An 8,670-nucleotide genomic window follows, 5' to 3' on the forward strand; every position below is an offset into this window, starting at 1 on the left:
CTGAACAATCTTTTTGAAAATTGAATGCTCAAAAGGTAAGATCTTACATTGAAACATTCCTTATCTAATTATTTTGATCCATATCTAAAGAATTGGAAGTAAACTTTCCAAGTTATTTTGTGTAGTCTTTCCATGCACAGCTAGAGGATGTGTTGAAATGTTGTCTAGCATTACTCAATTAGAAATGATGAAGCATATAGACAATTTGTAAACAAAGAGTTAGACATCACATGTTGCAATATCTAGTTGTCTTATTTCACAAGGATTTTAAAGTTTGAAGTACTTTTTAATTTAAAAAATGCATTTTTTTAATTTAAAGACATTGAAGATGTTTAAAACACAAATACCCACATTTTTTTCACAAGTTTTATTGATTGGGATTTTATTGCATGGTATATTCCAAACACCACATGGTATTTTATTAATAACATGCAGTACTTACTTGCAAGATATCACACGGACTCTAACGGCCATGTGTAGGCATGTGGTCTATCTTTTATTCAAAAAGTATGTTTTAGATCTATTTAAATCTATTTAAATGATTTAAATTATTGAAAGCCCCTACTTTTATTCACAAAATGTGAAAAGGAGTTGACAAAAAATATACTACTTAATATCTTAGTTTTTTGCATGCTATAAATACTATATACAAGTAATATTTATCACATGGTCGCAAAAAATACATGTTTTGATAAGCATTGACCAATCCACCAATCACCAAGGAAAAAAGTCATTGATTAAGTTTTTTAAAATAAAATTTGTATTTCAAAAATCAATTAAATTTATTTAAATCGACAATTTAAATTGAACAATTTAAATCCCTTAAAAATTCTTGTTTGCCTAATAGGAATAACCATGCATTGAAATATGTATATATATTTGTTTTCAGTTTTATTACTCAAGGTAGGCTTTAAGTGGGGAACATGTGCAGAATTGTCATCATAGATGATTTTGCTCCAGGTAGGCTCTAAGTGGGGAGCATGTGTAGAATTGTAATCATAGATGATTTGCAACAAAGATGAAATGATTTGTTGTCTGTATTTAACATAGGTTCTCTTGTTAGTAATGACCATAGACAGATGACTCTTTGAACTTCATAGAATGGCAAAGTGGCCTGCTCAAAGTAGTTGAGTTAAATTGTTGGCCATATTTAACATAGACTCTCTTGTTTAATGATCATAGGGGTGATTACAAGCTAGTAAGGGTGTTCACTTCCCCCACCCCCCCCTTTAAGAAGGTTGGGCAATCAAAATGTCCAATTTTTTCACTCACGGGGCCTAGGTGTAAGAAAAATATGTTGCATGTCCCAATATCACTTTGGAACCAAATTTTCATTGGCTTTATTTCTATTCAATTTCATATTATTACGTCTTGTGTGCATCACAAATTGACTAGAAGGGTGAGAAATGAAAATTGACCATTTTCTATATGTGGTTGTGTCTGTGTAGAAAAAACATGCATCTATCGAGCATGGCCACAATGCCCCAGTATTAAATTGGTATCAAACTTTGCATGGATCTTATTCCTAGTAAATTGCATGTGCTTGCAAACTTTTAGTCACATTACGATGCGATTAGAAGGGAGGGCAATCAAAATGGTGCCTATGTGTAGGCAAAATACACATCGATCAACTATTGCCACATATCCCATATTGATTTTGGACCAAAATTACTATGGCTCTTATTTCTAGTAGCATTCATGTTTTACCCTAAAAATCACATGAAGCTTTGCAAGAACATGGAACTTACTTACATTAAGTCCTATGCAAACTATCATACCCATTGTAGAAATATGCATGGTGGTGGTAGAAGCATATTTTCTTGACCTAACTATTATTCATGCTATTATGTGGCAATTGAACAAAAATGAAAACAAATTATGTGCTTTTAAAACTCTTTGTAGTTTAACTAGTGGTAAAAGAACTTTTAGATTTTTATGAATAATATCAGAAATGCCTTAATAGAGGAGATTTAGATGCGATAACAGACAATAATAGTGTAAAACCTTAACATGCTTTCACCCAAATCTTTGAATATTAAAGTACATCCTCCTCCTACCACCCTGCAACCTACCCCATGGAGTGTCAGCTCGATGTGACCTCGTTCTTTTGGTTTGGCATTATCTTCTTTACTCGAGTAAGTGAGGAGTAAGTTGTCTTCTATTCTTTGCTTGCCTCATAAGCTGGCTAGTCCCTACTATAGTGGTGGTTCACTGATCCTCTCCACCAGCATCCATGGCAAGAGTATCTTGTCATGGCTTGCAAAAGAATTAGATATAGACTACAAGATAGGAAAGCCAAAAAGTTTGGTCAAGGCACAAGAAACAGATTGTAGGGCAAGGAAAGAAATGGCATGGTATTGAAACGGTAAATGAAGAAACTTTTACAACATTTGCAGAGGGATAAATAATGAGAAGAAAGAAGACTCTTTACAAAAATATCCCTATATGTACGTGACTATCCTAAACTAGCCTGTTGAAGGCATAGCCTCCACCCATGTGGACACTTACCATGGGATAGGATAAATACACCTTTGGTAAGAGGGAGTTACTAGAACAAAGTAGTGGGATCATTTTGTAACTGGAGGGACTATCCCTAACAGCACTCCTTAGTGGCCTAATCCACCACATAATGTTTTGGACTATGACTGTTACATTTTGAAACTTACTATTGCCTTATAACAGTAGATTGATCTCGGATGGCTATATAAACCTTGTATTAGCTCCTATTGAAGAGAGAGTTGTTGAGTTGATGTATTCTCTGCTAAAACATAATATACAAGAAACATACTACCTTTGTAAGGTTTTCTCTATTCTGTTTATACATCGTGTGATAGCTTTGTACATAGTCTAATTACTTTCCAATTATACTCCAACTACTGGCACCTTGTTGTCAGGAGTGGAGACGTGTTTGTGTTTTTCACTTGTCTGAAGACACTCCGAACACTATTGGTGATCCTATCAGTGTTCCTACTCAGAATTGTCGGTTTTTGCTCACAGCAAAACAAGTGACACTGTCGATTATGATGTGATACAACAACTGAGAAACATACAAACTGCAACTCTAAAAACATCAAAGCTTCCAACGACATTGTAGGATCACACCTGCATGCACAAAGCTAGCTGAATACGCCAATGATTACAAACAACATCGTAAATCACATACGGTAGCCAATGTCGAAAAGCAATAGTACTTGAGCAACACTCAAATGCTAGGAAGGAAATCTTTAAGAAACTCGCACATCACCCGAAACTCTAGCCTAGTGAATACACTAGTAGAGGAATGCCTCATGGCGATACGTGCACATCCGTATTGTAAAGCAATACTCTACCAAAGCGAGCTTTAACGAGGCTCAATATAGTTGTCATTAAGCATCAACTGCAAGAGCAATTGTTTCAATCCAACAAGGCTCAAAGCTTCAAGCCGCAACTCACAAAGAAAGACCTCGACAAAAGCAACCATAAGTAAAGACAGCTAACAATTGGAATCCATAGGAATAGCGACATACGATAGCAACATCAACAACACACTGAAACAAGCATAGTACATCACGATCAGCAAAGAAGATCACAGCACTGACATCACAGTTTCACTAGGAAATATCACGCAAAGCTTAGCTAATAGCAGTGCATTCTGACCACTAGTAAGCTACTATAATCACACCTCTCTCCTTCCCTTTCATGGCATGACTAGCTCATGTCGGATAGCTTCAGAGAGGAAACGTCACCTCGCCATACTGGTATTGCATATTTTACAAGAAATAGAGCTCGGGTAGAGGCTGCTTCCCAAATAGATGATCCAGAGGATATCTTTCACGACCCTAATTATATCCCTGGTGGGAGTACATAGTCAAGAGGTGCAAGGGGCAAAAACTGAGCTAGCAAGGTTAATGCTACTCACTCCAACATAGGAATTACTACACATAACACTTGCCACTAATTTTGCAGCCAGTGTCTTTGTGACTACAAGGAAACAACTGAATTTCAAATCCAAAGAAGAAGAAGCTTGTCAAAGTTCAAGCTTAGCAGCTCAGCAAAAAATGCAAAACCCATTGGTCAAAGCTACAAAGTTTACTGGCAAGAAAGGTCAAGACCTTGACAGCCATGTTGGGCAATTTGAGACAAGGTGGACAACTAGTGGATTTGGACAACTGCCAAATGATACCAAGAAGGAGCAATTTGCAGCAACATTCAATGGTAAAGCAATGAATTGGTTTATGCAGTATGGTATTGCACATTTTGCCACTTATGATGAATTAAAAATTTCTTAAGTCGTTTTAGGAAAGAAAAAACACCAGAGGACATCTTGAAAAAACTGAGAACAATGAAACAAAAAGACCTCATGGTTGAGGACTATTCACAAATGTCTAGAAACCTCAATAGAAGGCTAACAACAAACCAAAGAACCACCCAGGAGCAACTAAGAGACTATTTTTGCAAAGGATTAAACAAGGAACTGAGAATTGCAATAGCTGGCAGAGACCAGCTTGGAGGAGCAAATGATTTTAACAATATGGTGGAAGCTGCCCAAAGGGCAGAGAGAAGACTTGGTACAGCATCAAGATTCAAGAAGACAAAAAAGAAAAGACATTCAGATTCAGAAACAGACTCAGAGACAGACACAGATAGTGAAGCAGAAGAAGATATTGAGGATGAGGAAGACGACTCATCAAAAAATGATGAGGATGATGAGGAACACTCCAAGAAAAAGAAGAAAGAGGAAAAGCAAAAGCTGAAAGAAAAATCCACAACAAAAAAGACAGCATACAAAATCTCCAAGTTGGAGAAGATGATTAAAGACCAGCTACAAAGCTTAAAGTTACCCCCACAACCACAAAAGGTTCCATGTGAATTTTGCAAAAAGGACAATCATGACAAAGAGAGATTCTGGTACAACCCCAATTATAGAGGGAGAGTACCACCTTACATTCAGCAATAACAAAATCAAGCACGAGTAATACTTGCTAATAATCGAATAGCAGTGGCAAGACCAACACAACAAAGGTATCAAAATGCAGCCCCAAGAAGGCCCAATCAACAACCATGGGGGAACCAGCAGCAGAGGCAAATGACCAAAGGCTTGCACCTATTGTGGTATTGATGATCATAGGCAAGGTCCACCATGTGAGCTTTGGTGCAAGCACAAGGAGGAAAGAGGTATACCCATTGTTCAGTACGATGGAAGGACCAATCAAAATCACCAGCAACAACCTCCTCCAGGAGTACATATGGTCTATCTAGAACCCATCAATCAGGAATATAACCACAACAATCAACGCAATCAAAGAAATATTCAAGCTTTAGCAATTACGAGGTCCAAGAATACAAAGCCATTACCAAGGCTAGGAGATGCCCCAAGGGAAACAGCCAAGCCAATGAATTGGCCAAATCAAACTGAGACCAAGAACAAAGCATTGCAACAAGTGCTAGAGAGCAATGCCTCATAAGATGTTAGAAAAGAACATGACTAACAAAGGCAAAGGGATAATATAGTACAAACAGAGCCGCAGTCCGAAGACCAGTCTGCTTGCACAATAACAACAACACAAAAATCAAGCTATAGCTTTATAGGGCAGTAGCAATACATCAACACTGATTCCAAGGAAGAGCCAACATATAGACAGTGCTTACTCAAGTCAAAATGCAACTCCAAAACAAAAAACAAACTCTCAAGTCGGAATAGAGCCAGAGTTCCAAGAATTACAGAATATGACTGCACAGACAAAACCACGGACTATGATACATGTCAAAACAACTCCAGGAAGTAAGGATACTAAGACAAGGGCCCAAGAGATGTAACAAGACACAAGCATGCAAAATGAAGACAACACACTCTTTTTCCAAGAGTTGATGGACTCCAAGGTACAAATTACTCTTGATCAACTACTAAACTTAGTTCCAGCTTTCAAACAACAAATTTGTGAGGGATTGCATCCAGAAGAGTCACATCCAACAAAATCTCAACAACCAAGTAACGATGAGGAGGAAACTCTAGATATTTGTGCACTACCAAGTACCACTCATTGATGTAGACTACAAAAGGCAAAGGATTCCAAAAGTTTTGGTTGATGGAAGCTCAGGTGTCAATATCCTATTAGAGGATGTATTCAAAAAATTTTGCTGCAATGAATTGGTTCCAGAACCATTCCAGGTGAGGATGGCTGACCAAAGGAGAATCCAACCTCTTGGAATATTGAGAGGGCAACATATTTTAATCATAGGACTAACATTCACAGTCACATTTGTAGTGCTCCAAATGGAGGAAAAGGATTATGCTTACTCAATGCTATTGGATAGGCCATGGTTAAGAGCTGCCAAGGTCAAGCAAGACTGGGGCTCAGAGATAATCACTATCAGGAAAGGGAAAAAGAAAATCAATGTCAACCTATCCTCCAAAAGGTGTTTTCCAAGAAAAACACAGCCACTTCAAGCGGAGGGAATCGATATGATTCCAGATTTTGATGAAGATAAGGAAGAAATTTTCCTCAAAAGAAACCCCACTGTATTTCCTATTTTTGAGATTGATGTTATTAGGATTATTGATCAATATACACGTCCAAATCAATAGATACAACATTCCAACATAGATTCGACTGCTGCAGAATAGAGCAAAGTCAAAAACCTGAATCAGGTTTTCACAAAAAAATATACAGCACAGGCTACTGATGCAAGCAAAGATGATGCATCATGAGATATCACGTCTAAATCGGCAGATGAGGAAATCATGGAAGCAGAAATATAATTGGAAGAACATATGCAAAAAAGTGCCAGGGGTCAGGCAGGATGACTTGGACAAGATGAACTTTGGAAACAGTGACAACCCACAAGCAGTTATGGTAAGCACAAATCTCTCTTCACCTTTTAAAATGGCACTCAGAGAATTATTGATGCAGTACAAAGATATTTTTGCATGGCACTACACTGATATGAAGAGGCTAGATCCTAAATTCTACCAACATAGAATCAATTTGAAAACTGATGCAGTACCAATCATACAAAGCAGATATAGAATGAGTCCAAATTATGCCAAGCTGGTCAAAGAGGAGATTGACAAGTTATTAACAGTTGGTTTCATATATATGACACATGTCACATGGTTATCTCCTATTGTCATTGTTCCAAAAAAAAATGGGAAACTAAGAATCTGTGTAGACTACAGAAAATTAAATGCAGCCACTATCACTGATCCATTCCCGCTACCATTTTGTGATTCATTGCTTGATGTTGTAGCTGAACATGAAATTTACAGTTTTTTAAATGGCTTTAGTAGGGGGGTATGTCAAAGTGTGGATCGTACTAGCCTAGTGCACACAAGATCAGTGGAAGAACTAAGAAGGCTCAAAGCACACTAAATAAGACATGAGAGGGAGATAGCAAATCTATATCTCTTGCAATGTATATTCAACAATACATAAGAGGCCTCTTATAAAGAGAGTGCCCTTTGAATAGTCAACCATGTGGGATCCTCTGATCCACATCTCTCCTTATGGATATCCTTGATCCACATCTTCACATCATGTAGTCCACATCCTAGGATGGCTACTTTAATTATTTCCTACACCATACCTTAGCCTTTAATTATGTGCTCATGGCATCATATCTCAACACCTCCCCTTGGTGCCATGATCCTTTGGCAAGGTGGTCAGATGTGAGTTACATTCCATCACCTCCCCTTAGTGCATGCATTGCTACTTAAGGTGGTCAAGTGTGGTTTTTACATGTCAATACCTCCCCAGGGTGCTTTCATAGCTACTCTCAGGTGGTCAGGCTTGATTTACAAAGTATAGGCAAGGTTGGCAAGGTTGTTACTTCTCAATGCTTCATGTTGATGGCGTTCATTTCTTTGCTTGATGTAGCTTGATGCACGATGCTTTATTCTTCCATGTGCCTTAATGCTTTATGTGTGGATGCAATGCTTCGAGCTATGGTCATCTCATGCACTTTAGCTTTTGGCATGCTTATGACAATGATGTGTGCATTCATGCTTTGATTTGTCATTTGTTGCAAAGGTCTTACCATGAGCTTTATTTTGCTTCAATGGCAGTGTCTAATTGCTAACAATGATTCTGATCTGATAGGCACGTAGAGCTCAAAAAGACGATCACTTTTCCTTTTTGGAGCGTGTCCAAATTCTTCTTGGATTGCAAGTTATGGCTTGTCGAAGTTTCTATGAAGAAGAGGGCCTTAATGATGTATCACAGGCTATTCACATGCTGCTTGTAGGACTGTGCTTGGCAAGGGCTGTGTGCTTAGGTGGCACTTAACTAACCCTGAACCTAAACCTAACCATGGTTTAGTGTGAGTTACTTGACTTGGGTCCTATGTGCCATGTGGCAAGCTACTAACCCAAGTTAGTTAACCCAAGTCTAGATTAACTTAACCATGGTCCCACTAAACCATGCAATTCAACCTAACCATAAACTAAACCTTGGGTGCTTTCAATAACCGTGGTCAATTCTTATCTACCACGTGTCAATGTGGTGAGGGGAACCTTGGCTTCAAAACCTTTCATGGAGATGCTGTGCGATGCGACTTCTATCACTGCACCGTTTATCAAGCAACTTTGCTCACTTTCGATGATCAGACAAAGTTGAGAAGCCATCGTAGAGTGGGTGCTTAAATGCCTGTGCAAAAGAGGTGCCGATCAATGGGAGTGGATGTCACTATCGAGGC

This window comes from Dipteris shenzhenensis, chromosome 18 (assembly GCF_047967505.1).
Source record: "Dipteris shenzhenensis isolate YYH24624 ecotype China chromosome 18, Dip_SZ_1.0, whole genome shotgun sequence".
NCBI classification, from domain to species: Eukaryota; Viridiplantae; Streptophyta; class Polypodiopsida; order Gleicheniales; family Dipteridaceae; genus Dipteris; species Dipteris shenzhenensis.